The sequence below is a fragment of the Apodemus sylvaticus genome, chromosome 6 (assembly GCF_947179515.1).
Source record: "Apodemus sylvaticus chromosome 6, mApoSyl1.1, whole genome shotgun sequence".
NCBI lineage: Eukaryota > Metazoa > Chordata > Mammalia > Rodentia > Muridae > Apodemus > Apodemus sylvaticus.
Genome location: NC_067477.1, coordinates 62,737,847 through 62,761,414, shown reverse-complemented (window position 1 = coordinate 62,761,414; position 23,568 = coordinate 62,737,847). Strand labels below are relative to the sequence as shown.

The 23,568-nt window shown below is 37.7% G+C and overlaps 1 pseudogene; it reads right to left on the bottom strand.

The window, feature by feature from the left end:
* The window catches only part of LOC127687930 (dynamin-1-like protein), a 34,304-nt pseudogene extending 11,005 nt beyond the window's left edge, over positions 1-23,299 (bottom strand).
* Between the last annotated feature and the right edge of the window lie 269 nt (positions 23,300-23,568).

The window sequence follows — 23,568 nt, the reverse complement described above, 5'->3', positions numbered from 1 at the left end:
CTTTTTCCAAACTTGAAGGCTATCATTTTGGCCTAATGATCTTGTCCTTTGATGTGCAGACGCATTTTTGTTTTCCGAGGTCCCATTTATTAATTGTTGTGATCTTAGTCCATGGGCAAATGGTATTGTGTTCAGATTTTCCTGTGCATATGAATTCAGGGCCCTTTTTATTCCATCAGATAGTCTTATTTTGAGGCCTTTAATCCCTTTGCTGTTGAGTATTGCAAGGATGATATATATGAATCTATTTGCATTCTTCTACATGCAGCCATCTTGTTTGACCAGCTCAAAATGCTGTCTCTCTTCCCCCACTATGTATTTATGGCTTCTTTATCAATAATCAGGTAGTCAAATATGTGGATTTATTTTTTAACCTTAAATTCTAGTCCATCTATCCAGTGTCTCTTTCTGCACCAATACCATGCTGATTTTATTGCTATAGGACTTTGTTAGGGTTTCAGTGCTGTGAAGAGACATGACTAAGGTAACTCTTAAAAAGGACACCATTTAACTGGGTTGGCTTATAGTTTCAGTTTAGTTCTTTATTGTCATGGCACGAATCATGGCAGAATCCAGGCAGACATGCTGCCCTAGAAGGAGCTGAGAGTTCTATATCTTGACCTGAAGTCAGGAGGAGACTCCCTTCCACCAGCAGCCAGGAGGAGGCTTTCTTCAAAACTTGGTTGAACTTGAGCCTAGTACCTTAAAGCCCATTTCCACAGTGATATACTTCCTTCAGTAAGGCCACACCTTTTCCCACAAGGTCATACCTCATAACAGTGCCACTCCCCATGGGTCAAACATTTAACACATGGTTCTATGGGGCCAAACCTATTCAAATCACCACAGAACTGTAAATGTGTAGTTTAAGATTGGGGCTGGCGATACTTGCAGAATTTCTTTGATAATCTAGCATTGTTTTAGTTCTTCTGGGCCTCTGTGTTTTTATAAGAAGCTAAAAATGGTTGTTTTAAGATCTGTGAAGAATTGTGATGAAATGCTGATGAGGGTTGCACTTAATCTCTACAGACTTCAGTAAGATGGATATTTTTACTACATTTATTCTACTAATCCCTGGATGGAGCTCTTTTCATCTTTTGAAATCTTCTTCAATTTCTTTGTTTAGTGCTCTAAAATTATTATCATGCATGTTTTTCACTTGCTTTGTTACAGTTAACCCAAGAAATTTTCTTTTTAACTATTTTATTGGTTCTTTGTGAATTTCATATTATGCAAACCAAATCCATTCACATCTCCTCCTATCCTTGCAAACTCTGTTCCAACAGAGGAAAGAAAAACAAATCTCATTTTGGAAACTGTTGTGCATCCCAGTGTGTCTCACACTATATCCTTTTGTCTACACTTCTTTGCTTGCAAATGTCCATTGCAATAATGCAAAGGATCAGCCTCAGCTTGGAGATGGGTTCTGAAGAATGGGTGTTTGAGACTGGTGAAACAAATAACTCAAAGTCAAATCATAGGGTTACAATCTATACTGGCTGGTTTTGTGTGTCAATTTGACACAGGCTGGAGTTATCACAGAGAAAGGAGCTTCAATTGGGTAAGTGTCTCCATGAGATCTAGCTGTGGGGCATTTTCTCAATTTGTGATCAAGGGGGCGGGGAGGGTCTCTTGTGGGTTGTACCATCTCTGGGCAAGTAGTCTTGGGTTCTATGTGGGAGCAGGCTGAGCAAGCTAGGGGGAAGCAAGGCAGTAAGGAACATCCCTCCATGCCCTCCACATCAGCTCCTGCTTCCTGTCCTGCTTTAGTTCCAGTCCTGACTTCCTTTAGTGATGAACAGCAGTGTGGAAGTATAAGCTCAATAAACCCTTTCCTCCCCAACTTGCTTCTTGTTCATGACACTTATACAGGAATAGAAACCCTGACTAAGACACAATCTGATGGCCTATGTTCTGCTAGAGATAGTTTTCCAGGTTGCTCAATTCCAAAACAGTTTTTTATTTATTTATTTTAATTTTTTAATGGAATTCTAAAATCTCTCTGGATAGTTCATCTCTTACAGACCAAAAGTCTAGTCTTTTATTTACATATCAGGTCAGTCATCTACCAGCCCCAACCCCATTCCCTTTAGACTATCCCATGAGCCAGCATCCCATGACCCCAGAACCTTGATTCTTAGAAAGGAACAGCAAGTATAATTTTTAATGTTGCAAACGGGAATGTTGCCCCTCCTCAGCCCCCTCCTAGGGTTCTTTACCCCATTCCCCTCCCCCTTTACCTCTAAGTGGGTGTCCCACAGGGTATCCCCTCACCCTAGAACATCAAGGACTTTAGGCACATTCTCTTTCACTAAGTGTAGACAAGGCAACTCTCAGCTACATTTATCTCAGGGACTTTTCCGGCCAGCCTGTGTATGCTCTTTTGTTGGTTGTTCAGTCTCTGGAAGCCCCCAGGGCTCCCGCTTAGTTGACACTGTTAGTCTTTCTATGGGATTGCAATCTCCTTCAGTTCCTTCAGTTCTTCCCCTAGCTCTACCATAGAGATCCCTGACTTCCAACCAATGCTTGGATGGATGTGAATATCTGCATCTGTCTCAATCTGCTGCTGGTAGAGCCTCTCAGAGGACAGCCATGCTAGACTCCTGTCTGCAAGCACAGCATAGCATCAGTCAGGGTTGTGTCCCTTTGATGGGATAGATCAGGAGTTGGGCCAGTTACAGACTGCCCATTCCTTCAGACTTTGATCCATTTTTCCCCTCTGAATTTCTTATAGATAGAAGCAATTTGGGGTCAAAAATTTTATAAGTGGGTGATGTACCAATCCCTTCACTGGGTGGTCTCTTGAGGCTCCATATCCCCACTGCTGGGCATTTCAGCTAAAGTCATCCATATTGAGTCCTGGGAGCATACCACATTCTAGGTCTCTGGGACTTTTATAGAAGTTATCACACCCCACCCCCAGCAGATACATATTTTCATTCATTCTCCTGGACTTCTGTCCTATCTTGACCTATACCTCATCCTGCCCCCTTTCTTCTCTCCTTCCTCTCTCTGATACATGTTCTTCCTTCCTCTGCCTTCCATGATTATTCTGTTACCCCTTCTAAGTGGGATTTAATTATCCTCACTTGGGCCTTTCTTCTTGTTTAACTTCTTAGGGCCTTGTTTTAAGTTCTTAGTGCCTGGGTCCCAGGTGTGGTTAACCTCTTCAGGTTGAAGGTTTTCTTCTATAGCCTTCTGTAGGGCTGGATGTATAGACAGATACTGTTTTTTTATGTTTTGTCATGAGTCATGATTATATATATATATATATATATATATATAATATATATATATATATGCATGCTATTTTTCTATTACAGTTTTGTAAAATATAATTAACAGGTAGAGTGATGTGTAAAATATTTTGATTCTTATGTATAACCTAATGTGTCTCTAATATATTTTGCATTTATACAAAGTATATTTTTAGTTGGTATGAAAGTTGTAATGTACCAGTTCCCTCACACAAAACTGAAATATTAACATTTCATAATGTATCTGAAAAGGAAATCAGGGGTCAGGTGAGTTGTGCGTACTCTGGTGGAGCTGCACCAACTACCCAGCAACCTGCCACCTCAGTGTGTTTATTTTGTATTGTACACAGGGAGATGTTAGCTTGTCTTCATAGATGGTCCCTGTAAGCCAGCAGTCTCAGGCTGTCAGCGTCAGAGGATGAAGTTGCACCTGTTACTATTTGTTCATTCTGGTCAATCATTCATAAACATTAGTAATTTCACACACAGTTGACCTTTGTACTATGCCATACTTCAGTGCCTTATCCTCGCAAGGCTTTTCTGACTTCTGATACATCTTAGGAACTGGCCATTGACATGGAAGTGCCCATCAACAATCCATGTTTACTCAAGACTTCCTTGGCTCTTTACATATCCACTCAGGGCTTTCCTGGTCTCTCACAAGCAGCATGCTGGCAAGAGTGCTCGGGCTGTAAACAAACAGCTACAAAGCCTAATGATCTGAGTTTGATCCCTAGGCTGCACACGGGGATCCATTGAACGTGGATGTACACAATGTGTATGCACAATTAACACAAATAAATGCAATTCCAAAGCAAACAAAAACTAACAGCTTCCATATTTTAATAACAACATATACATACCTGTATATTATGAGACTTCTTAGGCCATTTGAGACTGACTCTGACACATTAGAGTGCTTTATTTTATTTTTAGTTTTTTTCTTTTGTTATGGATTTGGAAGGAAGACAGTGTATCAGGCAATAGTGATGAAAACAAATTGAGGTGTATAATGAGAGTGTTGCTTTTGTTTTTGCGTATTTTTACATTCATTTGAAATATGTAGTATTAAATTAAATAATTAATGAATGTTAATCAAATAATTAAATAACCTTTAGTTTTTTAAAAATAACTTTTTTGAGTATTTTCTTAAATTTGTGTCTGACATAGTGCTTCATTTATCTCAATAAAACTTGGAAATTTTCCTAAGTATTAGTCTAATTAAGCATTAGTATAGTTTGTATAAATGTTTTCAATTTAAATAATTTAAACACTTCAAGTTAATTCTATTTATGTATTTTTTTTCCTACTTTCTCTGTACCATGTGTATGCCTGGCACCCTCAGAGGCTGGTTTTGGGCTTCAGATGCCCTAGGACTGGCATTATTGATAGTTACCAAGTGGGTGCTTTGAACTAAACTCAGGCTTCTTTCCTCTGGAAGAAAATCCAGGGTTCTTAATCTCTGAACCATCTCTCCAGCACTTTATTAATTCAAACATTTTCCTTCCAGCCATTGAACTTCATTTTGAAGTTACTTCATTCTGAAAGACGAGTCTTATTGCAGTGACTCTTCAGCAGCGTTTCTCAAAGCATATGCTAATAGTCTTAGTCAGTTACTGTTGGCTGGAGTAAAACACTTATAATTTATAACATGGTAAGGAAACAAAATGCAGATGCCGTTAGTAAATGCCAAGAGGTGAGGGCTGGTGATCTGCCTTTGCTTATAAAGGGTTATTCCCCACAAGTTTGAAAAACTGAGTTTCATACTGTAACCTACTGTAGTGGTTATTCCTGGTTGTCAACTTGACTATATCTGGAATGAACTACAGTCTAGAATTGGAAGGCTCACCTATGACCTGGATCTTGGCATGGAGACCTTGAAGCATAGTGGCTAAGACAAGGAGATCTCCGAGTTCCAATCATTTGGGATTAAATAAATGGATGCACACACCTTTAATCTGGGCTATACTCTCTGCTGGAGATATTAAGGACATTGGAAGAAGGAAGATTGGCTCTCACTCTACCTTGCCTGCTTGTTTTGTGGGACTGAGAAACTGCTAGATCCTTGGACTTCCATCCACAGTTGCTGCTAATCATTGTTGGGGAGTTGGACTATAGACTGTAAGTCATTGACAAATTCCCTAACTATATAAAGACTATCCATACGTTCTGTGACTCTAGAGAACCCAAACTAATAGACCTACTATAGAATGAGAGAAAGTGAACTCACTCACAGTTATCTTCTGAGCCACAATCAGACACAATCACACACACACACATACACACACAAGCACAAAAGCACACATGTACATGCTTTTACACATACACACATTTACATATATCTACACACAGACACATAGACAGTCATGTACCCACATGCATATATGCACATGTGCACACACATACATATAATACAAAAATTTAAGAATCACAGTAAAAAATGAGTATGATATGACAAACAAAATATTCTAGGTTATAAGAATAAAAGTTTGCATTTCTAAGTAGTCATAAAACCATGGGAATATTTTACATGAAAACTGTGCAGATTTAGTAGCTGATCTAAACTTCCGGCAGTGGTGAAAATGTTCTGTGTCTATGCTACTTGGATACTTGTATAGAGCAGCTTAGGCTTATATTTCCCTGAATTTCTTATTCATTTAAATTTAAACTGAAATAACATCTGTTTTGCGGAGACCTTAATAGCTGTGGAGCCTGTTGTGTCTTAACAACCTGCCGCAGTGTATACGACTTGCATACCTTGCAGTTAATTTTAAAACATGTACTGAACCTGCAGAAATGAATTTATATTTTATAATTTCTTAGGTTGTTCAGAACTTGAAAGTGTGAATAAATCTTATCAACCTTCTTTAGAACAAATGCTTTAGAATCTCAACATGATGACAATTATTGCTACTTTTGTGTATTTGGGGCACATTTGTTTTCTTAGAAGGGACTTTTAATTTTTTCCTATAAAAACAGATTTTTGTTTGTTCCAAAATGATATTGCAGAAATTTAGTTTAGGGGCAAGCAAAAACAACTATAACAGTAACAACCATAAAACTCCAAATATCCAGTACTATAACTTGCAGGAATGGATCCCAGCAAGCCTGCCTTTGGCAGTCTCTTTGTACGTTCTTTATCAACAGCCTTGGGTAAATGTAGTGTGCTCACAGGCTCCAGGGGATCTCACAGCTCACAGTTATGTGATCACAGTAAACACCTTGCTTATTTCTACTTCAGGATGTGAGTGAAGAGCTTGCTGCTTCCCACAGGGAAGGGTGAGCCTCTGGGGACCATGACAATCTTCCTGTCTGTCATCTAATTGTGTGTAACAGTGTTGACTGATGCTCAACAGACACCAGCAGTTAATTATCTGAAGTGATCTTAAGTACTTTGCATTGGATAATTAGTTTTCCCATAAGATAAGCAGAAAATTCGAAAGCTCCTTTATCTAAATGGTTTTAGGAATTGTAACATTCAGGTAAAAACATTTCATTTCCTTTAAGGATTAATTTTTAACATTTAAATTGTTGTCCTGTTTTTCTGTATCGGTTGAAAGTTGTATGTAATAAGTATGTCATATACTATTCTGTCTATTAGGATACTCACAAAATCCTTCAACATTCATCTACATGTTAAGTCATGTGTTTTCATTCCAATTACCCATGAAGTCCAGATATCTTAAATATGGATACCTATTTCTTCAATATCTTCCTGTAATCAAAACACATTTGTAAAACATAATACTGATGTTCTCATTGGTGAAGTGTAAAGATGACATATGGGTTTCCTGATTCTAGGGAAAGTACATTTGTATAGCTATGGACATACAAGTAAGAATAATTTAACTTCATTGTGTAGTGCTGGCCTAGCATCAGTCTGAACATAATCTAGAAAACACATTTTTAGAAATATTAACACTTTTCAGAGCCTATCTAAACATGATAGACATAGGTTCGTCCTATTATATTTTCCATGACAAATGGAACTAACCCAAATGTCACTGTTGGAGGAGGAACTGCGTGTTCAGAAGCTGACTTCTGTCTGAACTCTAATTACAGTCTGGACATGGGCATTACCAAGAATATTGAAGAATCTCCTAAATCAATGTAGTGTAAAGAATACTTCCCAATTATCTCCTATTGGTTAATAAAAGGCAGAATAGCTAATGACTGGGCAGAGGAGGTAAAAAGGCTAGACTTCTGATCACAGCCAGGGTCTGAAGGAGAAGAACAAGGAAAAATAGTTTGCCAAGAGGCATGTGAGAGAGAAGAGAAGGAGGAGGAGGAGAAGGAGGAGGAGGAAGAAGAGGAGAAGGAGGAGGAGGAAGAGGAGGAGAAGGAGGAGGAAGAGGAAGAAGAGGAGGAAGAGGAGGAGAAGGAGGAGGAAAAGGAAGAGGAGGAGGAAGAGGAAGAGGAGGAGGAAAAGTAGGAGAAGGAGGAGGAGGAGGAGAAAGAGGAAGAAGAAGAAGATGGAGGAGGAGGAGGAGGAAGAGGAAGAGGAGAAGGAGAAGAAGAAGAAGAAGAAGAAGAAGAAGAAGAAGAAGAAGAAGAAGAAGAAGAAGAAGAAGAAGAGGGCGGTTGTCATCAGGCATGAGGACCACTGTGACAGACAGCTATGTCAGAGCAAGCCAAGGAGAGACTAAATGTAACTAATTCAGGCTGTGTGGCTGGGAAGTAGCTAGACAGAATAGGAGATTAGGGATATCTCTCAGTTACTGTGCTTAAAGCTTGTTGAATAAATCAATAGGTTTCATTCTTAACTATTTGGGAGCTTAAGTGGAGAGAAACTGAAATCCAATCCACTAAAATAAGGAAGCAGAGAACTTGGTCCACTCCATAATTATCTGCTCAATAGAGTGCCTGAAGTCTTAGCTAGATCAATAAGTCAACTAAAGGAGATTAATTAGACACAAATTAAAAAGGAAGAAGCCAGAATATCTTTATTTGCAGATGATATGATGTGAGACTATACATAATTTACCCTAAAAGTTTTACCAAAAAAAAATCATCCTACAACTGTTAGCAAAGTAACAGGTTAAAAAAAATAAACCTTCAAAAGTCCATAGTCTTTTCTATTCAAACAAAAATTGCCTGAGAAAAATATCAGGAAAAGAATACCTGCAGCAGATTACCTGGGAGACCTGCAGACTTTCCGAGTTGAGAGAAGGGGTGGGGCTGATTAGCAGAACTGCTATTTTGAAATATGCTTGTTTTCTCTCTGGTGAGTTTCTCTCTGAGAGTTTTGCTGTGTAAAGTAGTCTAGGTTTGCACCTGTGTTTTATTTTTTTTCAAGAGATTTCAAAATATCTGTCTAGGTCCTTCTAGCTGTTAGTGTCTCTGTTGAGAAGTCAGGCATAATTCTGATAGGTTGGCCTGTGAATTTTATCCGGCCTTTTCCCCTTGCTGCTTTTAATATACTTTCTCTTTTTCTGTAGATGTTGTGCTTTGATTATTATGTGGCAGGAGCACATTTTCTTTTCTGGTCCAGTCTAATTGGTGTTCCATATGCCTCTTGTATGTTTATAGATATCTTTTTCTTCAGGTGGTGAATCTTCTATGATTCTGTAGAAAATATTTTCTGGGCCTTGGGTTTGAACTCTTCACCCTCTTCCATTCCTATTATTCTTAAGTTAGGCCTTTTCACAGTGTCCCAGAGTTCCTGAATGGTTGTTTTTTTTTGTTGTTGTTGTTGTTTTTTGTTTGTTTGTTTTGTTTTGTTTTGGTCAGGAAGTTTTTAGATATAACATTTTCTTTGACTGATGTGGCAATTTCTTCTAATGTATCTCCTATGTCTCAGATTCTCTCTTCCATCTCCTGCACTCTGTTAGTGATAGTGATGCTTGCATCTGTAGTTCCTGTTCACTTCCCTAGGTTTTCTATCTCCAGGATTCCCTCAATTTGTGTTATATTCATTGCTTCTATTTCCTGTTTCAGGTCTTGCACAGTTTGATTTATTTCATTCAACTGTTTAATTGTATTTTCCTGTATATGTTTAAGGGATTTGTTATCTCTTTAAAGACCGCTATCTCTCTGATTGTATTTTTCTGTAATTCTTTAAGGCATTTACTCATTTCCCCTTTAAAGGCACTATCATCCTTATAAGATTGGATTTACGGTCAGTCATTTTCTTGTGCTTCAGTTTTGTTGGGATATCCAGGATTGCTGTCATAGGATATCTGTACAATGAAGGAGGCCTGCTGCCCTGGTTTTTGTTGATTGTATTTTTTCGGGGACCTTTAGCCATCCTTTAGTTCCTGGATGTTCCTGTTGTAGTATTGGGAAGGGAGTTAACTTCGAGGGTCATCTGATGGGTCTCCTTGGAGTGTATGTTTCCAGATCTGCAGTTCTCAATGGATTAAGATCCTAAGGTTTGTATACTTCAGGAGCCACAGGTCCAATGAAGGTAGAAAATGAGGTGGTGGGAGGGGAATGGCTAGGAGGCTCCGCAGCAGTGCAGCAGTGCAGCAGTGCAGCTTGGCAAGCCCAGAAGGCTCAGCAAGCAGGGAATACAGGTGGGGCAAGGCAATCTTATGCCTTAGTTAAGGCTCTGCGGTTCAGGATCCAAGGTCTAATGAAGGAGGGCAGAGAGGTGGAAGAGAGACAGAAAAGTGGAGGTCTCCCTGGGATATAAGGCTGCCCAGGGCAGCCTGGCTTGCTCCAGGGGCTAAGACATTATTTTAAGCTTCAGTTCAAATAAGCTAGTAAAAGCCATAAACACACTGTGATTCATATCAGTTGAGACGCCAGGCACTGTAATAGCAGGTAATTAATGATCACAGGAGTCGAAGAAAACTACTGTCCACAAAACTTGATGTCCACAAAATAGACATGTAAGTTTTATGTTTGGTTTGGAAACTAGAAGAAATTCTTTTGTGAAGCTGTGTGCATTTGTGTGTATGCTTTGACATTGTAACTCCTGAGAGTGTCATACACATGTGTAGAGGAGATGCATGAAAATGTTTACAGTTTATAGCAACAGTTCTCACAAGGACAGGGAATGGAAAGCAGGATGAGCAATACAGCATCCTCTTAAGCAGCACTTAAAACTCAATGAGCTAACACCTGCAATTATTTGAAAACATTTAAAAGGAGGAGATTGAGTGAATATTTTTTCTGAAGATGTCACAGAATTTCATAAAATAACTGAACGATTTGTCTTTAGTGATTGAGATCTGCTAAAAACAGACTGGAAAATTATTTCTATATTTTAAAATGGGTGTGTTTGAGATGCATGCAAACATAAGAGATAGAATCATTATTGGTTCATATAACCTTTTAGATAGAATTTAAAGTTACAGATTTGTGTTTTATCAATCAGTGTCCCAGATTACAATTCTACATGTTTTCAGTACTGCATTGAAACCAATGTGAATCATTGTACTATTGTGATAGTTTATATTGATTGTAGTGTAGTAGGGTCTAGAATCCTCTACTCATGTTTGTGAGAGATTGTTTAGATTAGTTTAATTGAACTGGAAAGACCCAGTTCAAGTGTAGGCAGCACCTCTCCATGGGCTGGGGTCCTGAACTGGATAAAGAGAAAGTGAGTTGAGTGCATGCATTCGTTCTCCCATGAGGACCTGTGTGCTACAACCGTGAGCCAAAAATGAACCCTTCCTTCCTGAGTTAATTTTACCTAACATTTTGTCACAGTAACAAGTCAAAGAACTATAAGAGGAATGTAAAAAACTATTCTACATTTGAATGGAGTGCTTATTAGTTTTATAACAAACATGGTAAAATATTTCTCCTAATTTACTACTAATATTTTTACCAATTTCTCCAAATCTAAATGAATGGTTTCTATGGAAAGATGGCCTTTAACTTGTTTTGATTATTTGCAGATCAAAATAAAATGAAATGGAAATGGTGAGATTGTTACATATAAATTTATGGAATATATTATTTCAGGATTCTTGTTTTTAAAAAATTAATGTAAGAAAGATTTCCTGAGTGCATTGTTTTAATATAACTAAAAAATGTCATTATAATGGGCTTAAACACAGTGACATTTCAGCTTTGCACAAACAGATTGAAACATCAGGCCATATCCAGTGATTGTAAATTGTCTCCATATTTACTCTTTGCTGTTCTGTTATCATTTGAATTTGAGCTAGTTAAATAGTTTTGAGAAGAATATTGCATGATTCCTTTAGGCTAAATGAAGCAGATTAGTTACATCTCTGGGGAGTGTTTGGGAAGTAATACTGCTTCTCTGCCACCCTTGCTTTTATATGTACTGAAAGTACATTCCACACCAGGGCTTTCTACAAAATAAAATCAATGCCTCCAGCAAAGGTACATTGTGTGTACTTTAGCACTAAGCAAAATTGTGTACCTATAAAATCTAATGTCCGTGTTCAGCTGCTAAAAACCCTTAGAACCAGGATAGTTCATTACAAAATACACAAGTCAAAAGAGATGAGCCCAAGCCTTCAGTGAAGCCAAACTCCTTCTTTAATCTTCATATATTAATGTTACTAATTACTATCTCATACTTTAATAAGGCTAGCATGTTTTATAACCATTTTTATATTAAATTTTTACATGTAGATATTTGTACCCAACCAATGGACAGAAGCTACTGACTCCTATGGTTGAATAAAAAAAAATCTGAAAGAAGCTGAGGAGGGCAAGCCTGAAGGAGGACCAGCAGTCTCAACTAACCTGGACTCAGGAGATCTCTCAAACACTGGACCACCAACCAGTCAGCATGCACCAGCTGATATGAGGTCCCCTGCACATAAACAGCAGAGGACTGCTGGGTGTGGGGTCGGTCAGAGAAGGCACACCTAACCCTGGAGAGATTGGAGGCCCCGGGGGTTTAGAGGTCTGGTGGAGTGGGAGTGGAAACATCCTCCTGGAGACAGGGGTGGGGAGGAGGCAGGGATGTGGAATAGTCAGAGAAGGTGGACCAGGAGGGGAATAAAATCTTAAAAAAAAGGAAATACAAAAAAAATCTGTATTACTACTATATTAATTAAAAGTACAATTAAATCAGTCATTCCAAATTTTCAATTCTATAGTTTTATTTTAGAGCTCAAAAATACTCTATGCTTAATTATAATTAAAAGGTCAATCCAAATCCCTTATCCAAATGAACTAGTTTATTTTATTCAATGTACCCTAAAGATTTTTCCAAATACCTCAACTTTCAGATACTGTTTATATGTTATCAGTTTCCATAATATTGTTCTCACATTGATGACAATGTTAGTCACAATTCTCCATATTTTACCATTGAAAACTATGTCAAAGCAGTGGAGAAATTTATCTATGGTTTTAGGTAAAATAAATAGAAAAATAAGATTTAAAATGACAGCAGTCTCACTTGAGAAGGATACAGGGAAGCCCACAATGCAATTTGCCTATTTTTGTGGCATTTTTACCCAAGATATTTACTTGATTGTCAATTTTACAATTATTTGACAAAAGCTGAAGTAAAATGGCTGTCAGGTTGTTAGCTTGCTGAATTTTCCAAAATAATATAAATCCTTGCCCTTCATTTGTAGGTAAAACAAAGAATACAGCAATGGCTGCTCTCTGGTATTGTTTCTGGAGCTGTGTAACAAGGACAGGGAGTTCAAACAACAGAAATTGATTTTTTTCTTTCCTCTGCAGGCTAACAGTTCAAGAACAAGGTGTTAGTTTTGTTAACTTCATCTGAATGTCTCTTTCCTTAGAGTTGGGGTCCAGGAGTTGTCCTACAAGCCAAACAAACACCAATCTCAGTCAAAACCAGGGATAGTTTATTGAATGTGCACCCCAAGACTGACCATGGCAACAGCTCAATGCTGTGTGTCTGACAGTTCTCAAGGCCAGCTGATAAAGGCTAAAACAAACAAATGAAAAACCGTGATGAGCTCATATAAAGGGGTTGAAAGAGTTGCCTTGTGGTCAAGCCTGACTCAAGCCATTTAAACATAACAATTCATATTGACCTTTAACTTGATGGTCTTAACGTAAATCTTATAGTTGTGGAATTCTGTAAGATTAACCAATCTCAAAACATATACAACATAACCAGGCATGTGGTGAGCATGATTCTGCTCCTAGTGACGTTATTTTTTCTGCATCAATGGCTGGCAGTCATGTTACAGCAATAATCGAAATAGCTAGCGAGCATGAAGCAAACGGCTACAGCTATGCTGGCAGGGGGTCAGACATCAACAGTTAGCTTATATATTTTTGTTCTGTGTATCGTGTGACCCTGATCATGTGCAATCACTTCTTAAAAGAAAATTCACCATATTTTATTATGGAAGGCTATAATGAAGTCATTTAACCATGTTTACCTCTTTGAAATTTTTCCTCGAAATATAACTGCATCTTGAAGGAAGGACATTATCATGAGGTGACTATGCCTTTTTTCTCTACATGAACAGGAAGTCTTCCTATGCTTGTCTTTGGATGTTTTCATGTGCCTTAGCATTTGACAACCAGTGGCAGCAGACAAGGAGAACATCAGTAGATAGAGTCATTTACGCTAACAAGTTCCTTCTATTCCCAAAGTGCTAGGACCTTATGATAGTTAGTTTTAATTTTCAACTTGGGATAACCTAGAATGACCATGAAGAATCACAATAAGCGATTGTTTAGATCATGTGGACATGTCTGTGGGTAATGGTCTTGATTGACTTCATTGAAGTAGGAAAAAACAGCATGCAAATGGACAGTACTATTCCCTGGCTTGGGACCTTGGATTGCGCAGAAGTATAGAAAGTAAGCTAAGCAAAATGAAGGCATACATTCATTTTTCTCTCTGCTCTTGACTGTAAATACGACATAACTAACTATCTGAGGCTCCTACTACTGTAATTTGTCAGCAGTGATGGAATGTAACCTGGAAATTGCAAGCTAAAATAGTTTCTCTCTGAAGTAGCTTATTGACATGTTTTTATTTTAACAAGAGAGTTGAACATAGAGAAGACCTTTGTATAGGTCTAGGGTTGTTACTGTAACTTTTATTGTGCAGAGCTAATTGGCTCAGACTGCTAGCCAAGCCTAGTCTTGGAAACGTCTAGCCTCCATACAATTTTATCAAAGTATGGAATGTTTTCAACCTCTGAGACTTACTGCTGCATAATAAGCTTCCTCTTTCTTGTTCTCTCTGTACTCTGGCTAGCTGATTCAACTCAGCTGTTCTGGCTCAGACTCGTTTTAATGCTGATTGATTCAATCTGGCTTCTCTCAGCTTCTCCTTAATTGCTGGGCTTGGCCTCATACTAACTTTGGCAACATGTTCTATTCTTCTGGCTCCTTCTCGTCTTTCTGTCTTATTCTGTCTTCACTTGCATCTAGCTTGTTCTCTCTCTACCACCTGTCTCTGTACAACTGTACCAGGAAAACTATTCTCTCTCTCTCTCTCTCTCTCTCTCTCTCTCTCTCTCTCTCTCTCTCTCTCTCTCTCTCTCTCTCTCTCCTCCTCCTCCTCTTCCTCCTCTCTTAAGTAGTTTCTGTTTCCTCTCTCTTCTCATGAAAGTTGGGTATATTTTATACTGTCAAATCTTTCTCTGATTTGTCACTTTGTCTTCGACTCAATTAGACATCACTTTCAAACATGGGTGCCTCCTTCTATAAACTAACTTTACCTTCATTGTTTGAAATTAAAGGTGTTTACTAACGGTGTGTCTGTCTTCCAGCCAGAGGGACTAAAGATGTGTGCTAAGGGCACACTACAACTAAAAACAAATGTTTTCAGTAAATAACACAATCTCAGAGTTCACAGTGTAATCAAATATCCTGCAGCATAGGGTATGGATTCTACCTCACACCAGTCAGAATGGTAAAATAAAAAAAAAAAAAAAATTAAAAAAACCTCAGGTGACTGCATATGCTGGCAAGGATGTGGAGAAAGAGGGAAACTCCTCCATTGCTGGTGGGATTGCCAGCTGGGACAACCACTCTGGAGATCAGTTTTGTGGCTCCTCAGAAAACTGGACATAGTACTACCTGAGGACCCAGCTCTGCCACTCCCAGACATATACCCAGAAGATGCTCCAACATGTAATAATCTCTTCTTTTATTAGATATTTTCTTTGTTTGCATTTCAAATGTTATCCCTTTTCCTTGTTATCCCTCCAAACCCCCCTATCCTGTAGACAACATCTCATGTTACAACTTCCAGGCTCAAAGTGTTGTGTTCATGCATTTACTTAGTAAAACATTGACCTCAACACCATGAAAGATTCTGAATTTTGCTTTCTTCATCAATGAAATATGTAAAAAAAAAAAGAATTGTGATGAACTCAGAAGCTTCTGCATAGCAGTTGGAGCTAATCAACAACGAAACACAATCTAGAGATCTGGTGAATGTGTTTGCAAAACACACATCTGGTTGAGGTTTATGTTAAAATTAATTAAAAAAAAATCTTTAACAAAATGGAGACAAACTAGGCAGATATTAAGTGAAACAACAGACAGAAATAGTCATTTTTCATAAGACATGCAGTAAACATACAAATGCTTGTGAAAGATGCCCAATTCATTTTGGTTGCTACAATTCACTTATTTAATTTCAACATTAAAGTAAATGTTTCAGTGTTATCTAGATCCCATTACTGAGATGGGCATGTGTTTCTTTTATAAGACTTTCTCCAGTGCTGTTTTTAAGATTTCTTTATTTCTCCTGTCTGCAGTACAATAAATTGCACAGGAGAGGTGTTTCTTTGCATTAAATCTATTGATATTATATAGAGCTGGGAATTCAGGGTTAACTTCCAGTTTTTACCTTGTACCTTTCATTCCATTGTCAAAGGGCACCCTCATTTGTAAAAGAAACTTTACTAAAGCTCAAAGTACACATTGCATCTAACACAATAATTATGGGTAACTTCAACACTCCACTCTCCTCAATGGACCAATCAGGAAAACAGAAACTAAACAGGGACATAGTGAAACTAATCGAATCTTAGGACTAATTGGATTTAATATATATATATATATATATATATATATATATATATACATATATATATATATATATATATAACATTTTATCCTAAAGCAAAATAATATACCTTTTTCTCAGCACCTCATGGTACCCTCTCCAAAATCGACCATATAATTGTCACAAGACAGACCTCAACAAATATAAGAAGATCAAACTAATCCCATGCCTCCTATCAGATCACTATGGAGTAAGAGTGGTCTTCAATAGCAAGAAAAATAACAGAAAGCCCACATACACATGGAGGCTGAACAATACTCAATGATACCTTGGCCAAAGAAGAAATAAAGAAAGAAATGGAAGACATTTTAGAATTTAATGAAAATGAAGGCATAACATACCCAAATCTATGGGACACAATGAAAGCAGTACTAAGAGGAAAACTCATAGCCCTGAGTGCCTCCAAAAAGAAATGTGAGAGAGCATACACTAGCAGCTTAACAGCACACATGAAAGCTCTGGAACAAAAAGTAGCTAATTCACCCAGGAGGAGTCGAAGATAGGAAATCATCAAATTCAGGGCTGAAATCAATCAAGTGGAAACAAAGAGAACCATACAAAGAATCAACAAAACCAAGAACTGGTTCTTTGAGGCAATCACATTTTTATTCACCATTCTACAAAATTACACCCAGTCCGTCTCAAATTCATGACCTCTTCTTTAATATTTGTGATAATAGTTACACATATACTTGGGTTTAGAAGGGTTGCAATAGCTACTTTTTTCAAGCACAAACCCTGTTTCAGTTGTGGTCATGTGATTGTAGAAATTTATAGGCATGGAGTAAAGTCTAAGAGTAATGCTATTCTTGGAGAAACAGACTACAATATAGCGGAAATGTAAAAGTAAGAACAAAGTTGAAGCTCTGCTTGAAATACTGCTATTATAAGATAGCTAAACAGTATACAAACAGTAGAAAAACTGTTAATTCCTGAAATGAACTCAAAGTCCTGTCTTTCCCTCCCCTTACCCTCCATCCCAGCACCCAGTACTGCTCAGGACTGTGTTGGCTTTAGCACATACCCACATTTAACCTGCTGAGACCATTTAGTGTTATTCATGTATATGTGCTTAAGACACACCCCTTGGGAGCCCATCCCTGGAGAAGACTGTTTCTTCCTCTATCAGTAGCCACTAACTGCCAGTAATTCTTCAACTAGAAGTGGAGTTCTCTAAGATTTATCTCATCCTCATTATTATGTCAACCTGTGTTTCAAAATTCAGGCCTTGTTTAGGTAACTATAGTTTTGGGTTTTAATGAGTACAGATCCCCAGCTATATAAAGCAAACACACCACAGACATTGCTGCTTCTCTGGCTCTTATATACTTTCTGTATCTACTTCCATGATGTGCTTTAAGCCTTAAGTGTACGGAATTATTGTAAATGTATCAGCTGGGGTTGGGCAAGTCATGGTTACTTGTCTTCCATATTTTGACTAGTTAAAATTCTACCCAGGCTATTTGTATGATATTTTGAATTATAAATCTTTGGTTATGGTCATCTGGGCATGAAGACTCTGCTGCGATTAAGAAAAGACCAGAACTGCTAATGTAAAACTTTTACCTTACTGGGACAATCAGTGCTGGTTAACTTGAGCTGAGAACTTAGTGTTAAGAAAGACCAGCATTATAGAGGCAAAAATCCTCTGGGAATATTTGCTCGGGGTCAGCACATAGCAGCGTTGAAGTAGAGGAAGACAAAGGCTTTAATTTATGCTGAAAGTTAATTTAGTAATGTGTAAGAATTTATCAGTTGGTACTGATTTTGAAGGCATGAAAGAAAAATGGCATCATCTTGGACTTGTGATTGTCAATAGCCTGAGGGCATTGTCAAAGGTACAACCTCAGTTTCAATTAAATATCACAGGACTGAAGAGGTCATGTGAACATTGATACTTGAGATCATATGGAGGAATTAGTATATCTGAAGAGAGCCTTCAAGAGGCTGCTGTACAAGGTGCAGAATTAGTTAAAGTAAAATTTAACATTAGTCAAGTCAAGATTTCAATGGTTTAGACATGTCAGTACCATGGGGTGATCACCAAGGACTGCAGAAATTGGTGTGCAGTGAGCCTGGACCTATGAGACAAGCTTTGTATGCTGCAGAGGGTAGACAAGAGAGGTGGGTCAGGTCCTTGTTATCATGCAAGGATCACAGATGCCAAGCATGTTACTTTTTATACTGTTGAAGTCTGGTTTTAATTTGATTTGCTTTTACTGTGTGCTGGTTCTTCTTTTTTAGAGAAAGAAAATATCTAACTTGCTTTTGATTTTACAGGAATCTACCTTCACAAGAATTTGGAGTTTTATAGACTTTGCAGCTTTATAGAGACTAGATATTTTTTTGAGAGATTTTAGATATTATAAAGAGACTTTGAACTTTGGAAGAGAAATTTAAAAACATTTTATATTTTAAAGACTGTGGGATTTGTAAATTTTGGAATGTGTTTTATATTGATATAGGGATATTAAGATATTGGGAATGAACAAGATAGAAAATATAATGTAATAACTATGTGTTTGTGTCAAGACTACAAAGGGTCAATTATTCTGCCTTTTTTTCAGAGAGGAGGAAATTAGAATTGAAAGAGTCCATTCTTAAGATTAGTCTGTAAGCAACTTGGAGGTATTTTCTTGATTAGTGATTAATTTGGGAAGGCCCAGGCCATTGTGGGAGGATTTACCCCCAGAAAGATGGTCCTGAGCTATATAAGAACGCAGTCTGATCAATCATTTGGGGACTTAGTCTAATAAGCAACTTTATTGCATAGTCCCTTTTTCAGGTCCACCATGGTCTTTGTTTCAATTCTTGCCTCCAAGGAATTCTTTATTTGAGTTTCTTTCTTGACTTCCCTCAGTAGTGGAGTCAGAAGTTTTAAGATAAAATGAAATCATTCCTTTCCAAGTTTCTTTTGTCATTATGTTTTATCAGAGAAATAGAAAAGTGACTAGGATACTGGTCATCATGACATAGACATTCCTACTACCCCCCGCACCCACAAATTTACTCCTAACATAGTTTGAGTCAGTGAAATGAGGCCAGAAATCAGGCCCGAAACTGTCTGAAATCACATCCCAAAATAAACATGTTTCTTTTTAAGTTTCTTATGCCAAGAATATTTCCACAATAACAAAAAGCTGAAAAGCTACAAAGATAAGCAAAGAAAGTTGTAGGAAGATCTGATGTTGGATGACTATGAAGTAGTGACAGCATCTAGATAATTACATACATACACACATACACACACACACACATACACATACACACACACACACACACACACACACCACACCACACAAAACAAACCTAAGACTTTAGTCTTTCTTTCCCTCACTCTACAATTTCTGTGATTACTGAGAGTTTCATAGGTGGCCTTAGACCAGCACAGCTATATTCTTGCTTATATACTTTCCAAGAACAACTCTAAGATGGAATGGGATGCAGTCTTTTAAGCTAAGAGGGAGTTTAACAGCTTGGGCTCTCTTCCAGGTCTTCCATGAAAACAGTATGTCCTTTGACACTTTAGCCCAATGAGACATAAAACCCTTGGTGGCATGATTGCCTTAGTCTCTAGGCTGCAAGGCAAATGGAGCATGCACAGATGAGTCGCCATCTGCCCTGGGAAGTTTCCCTGAGCCTTGGGACTGACTCACAACAAATTGGTCCTTACTGCCAATCTGTAAATAATAAGTTCATAATCATTATACAACAAGCCTGCTGTATAGTATTTTTATGATTGCTTCTATATTTATATTCACAAAGGAGATAATTATGAAATTAGAATTCAGTCCTTTGTTACTCTATCAGAAAATTGCATGTAAGGGGACTATGATAAATGCATTTGCTTTAGGTGTCTATTGTTTTTATGGAGAAAGTTAAGAATAATTTTAATTTAACAAACATTCAGTCTTTAAGGTATCTGTAAATGAAATAACTTCTTTAAGTTACTATATGACACATTTTTCCACACAAGTTTCTAAATTTGTGTTCATAGAAAAATCTATGTTTTAATTTTAAAAGGATGCGAGCAAATGAATTCTGTTCATCTTATTTTATGTGTTTATTAAACTTTGCTGTGGGAAATTTTTTCAGTGGAAATTAAGAAGTGATATGGAAAGCATTAATGAGCCAAAGCAAAACTTTATACAAGGAAAGAACCTATGATGTGTCTTTCATTTCTTTTACAAAAATACATCTGACCAGGTATACTATGGCAGAATTACAAACAGAGAAATGATCTCCCAAAGATCAGGTGACACATATTAACTCAGATTGTAATGACATTGAAATGATTCCATCTAATTTTCTACATTGTTCATAATTTACGCTTCTGTCGTTCAGTTTGGTGTATTTCATCACCTCAGAAGAGGAGGTGCAGCCTGATTTCATATGATCTCATGAGAAACTAAATCTATAAACTTCTCATAACTAGATTTTCTGGGCTTTAAGACATTTATATGTAAATGTCACATTTATTTTCTCTGATAAATAGATGAGATGAGAGCTTTACCCAAGCTTTACAACTACATTGAGTCTATGGAGTCTACTGGAGTCTCGTCTGGGCTAAGCCCAGAGAATTTCCATCTCTGTGCTAACTATCCATAGGCTTCCAGCCTCTCTAAATCTTTCAGCCTCTCTTTGCTAACCTAAGCCTAGAATGTTTCAGCCTGAGACTTAATGATAACAAACTCATCTTTTCTAGTTCTTTTTGAACTCTAGCTCGCTTGGACCAGCTCAGCTGTTTCTGACTCAAACTCCTCTACAAGATGACTGATTCAGGTCCTCACTGAATTGCCCTGATTGCCCTCAAACTAAGTCTGCCGCTTTGATCTAATCTTCTGGTTCCTTCTTATTTTCTGGCTCATTCTGTTTTCACCTGTGTCTAGCTTGTTCTCTCTGCAACCTGTTTTCTGTAAAACTGTGTAAAATCTGCCTCAGAACTGAATTTAACCAAAGTCAACTGACAGCACTGACTCTGAGTTGCTCTTAAGCAGCTTCTCTTTCCTGTCTGTTCTCCTGAGAGTTGAGTATATTCTATCACTGATTCATTATTCTGTCAAATCTTTCTTTGATTTGTTACTTGTCTACCCCTCAATTAGACATTAGCATTTGGGATTAAAGGTGTGTTTTCAATCTAGAGGGTTTAAAGATGTGTGGCTTGTCTGCATGCACTGTAGCTGATTTACACAGATCTGGATGGTCATTGGATATGGTCCTGCACCAGAACAGCCATGCCAGTGAATTAAAATTCCTCTACTATTTAAATGATGGATAACTGGGTGGGGGGAGATGTCATTAGTGAATGCATGTACTCTGAGGTGAGCAGGGTGGTGGCAAGAGGGTGTTAGAACAAAATAATAGTTTATGTCTTGTGGAGAAAATGAAATTTTTAGTTATCTTTTGTTATTATTTATACTTCATTATACTTTACTCATGATGTATTCATGAAGAATACACATTGTTGATTTCTAGGGAGTCAAGGACTGGGGACTGAATACAGAGACTTGCCCATGCAGGCAAATACTTTGGCACTGAACTACATCCACAGTTATCCTTTGACTTTTTAGTTTGAACCATGTATAAAGAATCACTTATGCACTGTCAATAAAAAGCTTTATATTGGCAGGTGATGCTGCCTCACAATACATTCCTTAGCCTCTTAGCTAAGGAAGAAAATAGAAAGTGGGCCATCCAGCAGACAGTTATTCTGGGAAAGTGCCAAGAGCAGTAGATACACTCGGGACTCTCAGGACGTCTGATACATGAAATTGAGGAGAAGACAACCATGTGGCAGACATAGACTAAAATAAACGGTTACAGAAGTTACAAGATAGTTGGGGGAATGAGCCAAAATGTATGGTCTAGAGATTTATTCATAAATAATTAAGTCTTGAAAGTTATTATTCTGGGAAGAAAGAGGCTTGGTCGAAAAGCTCATGGTTACAGAACCAGGATCTAACTAAGCTGACATAATGATCTTGAATTCACTCTGTAATCCAAGCAGGATCTTCCTGCCTTAGTCTCCTGGGAATGTGAGATGAGACAGGTGAACCATGGGTCCTATGTGTATTTCATTTTGAGCATAAATGCCAAAAGTCTATTAATTTAAAATGATACTTTATATGCACAGAATCATTTATATGTGAACAATGATCCATTCAGAAAGCAAAGGGCCCGTGACCTGTATAAAGGGGTTTTTATAGCATAGCAACATTAAAATAGAGTATTGTCTTAGAGATAGTCTCACCATATTGCTCAGGCTGGCCTTGAGCTTGTGATCATCTCACCTCAGAGTCAAGTGTTGGGATGGTAGGGTGCTTCACCACACCTGATGTTAGAGAATTCTGTTTCAAAGCATCGTTCTCAAGACATAATTCACTATATTTTCAAATTCTCTAATACTTTATTTTATACTTTAGGGTTTTGAGATAGGGTCTCACTCTGTATCCTTGGCTTGGTTGAAACTCCCTACGTGGATTTAGATGGCCTCAAACTATCTTCCTAGTGCTGGGATTAAAGATGTATGTATTAAAGATGTAGAGTATGGCACACTCTGCCATACTCTAATTTTAAGCATTTAATCATCTTTAGGTGATTAGTTTAGGGGAATGTACGTGCTTGAGCAATCATTCCTACTGTATTCCCCCCATCACAGATGACCGTGCTTTTCTTGTGTTTCTTTCCAGGATGCCTGCTTTTAGCTTTTGTGTAATTTGAGTCATGAGTGGCATCTCTTATAGAAGATAACACTTTTGAAGAACACTAAGGTTAAATCAGGTATCAGTATTTCACTGTTCTGCATTACTCCACGACGGAGACAGGCCACAGCCCCTCTTTCCGCCCACTTATGTGTTGACAGCTATTTAAGACTCTTCCACTTGAACCTAATGTTCCATTTTGGACACATTCTTTTACCCAATATGATTACCTGATTATACTTTGGTCAAATTGTACCTGTCATGTTTTACCACTAGAATTCTAAAGCATTATTTAATAAATACTGTTTATATCAAGCTCAGGAATATTTACTACTTACTTTTTCTAAGAGGTTTATTGTTTTAGCTCTTGTGCTTAGGTCTGTGACCATGTTCGCTAAATTGTAGGTACGAAGTGTGGTATGGATTCAGTGTCCTTCTCGATGGCAGTTGTTCCTACACCTGTAATAAAGAATGAATTGCATCTAAACATGCTTCAGTGTTATTGATTTTCTAAGAAAGTTACCTTATTGCTGGTGTGAAGAAATGATATACGACTCATAAACTATTCTATTTTGGTAATGGAGTTTCGTATGCACTTATTATATGAAATGGATTTATTCTTTCTATGGGAATATAACATCTCACATTATTTCAGGAT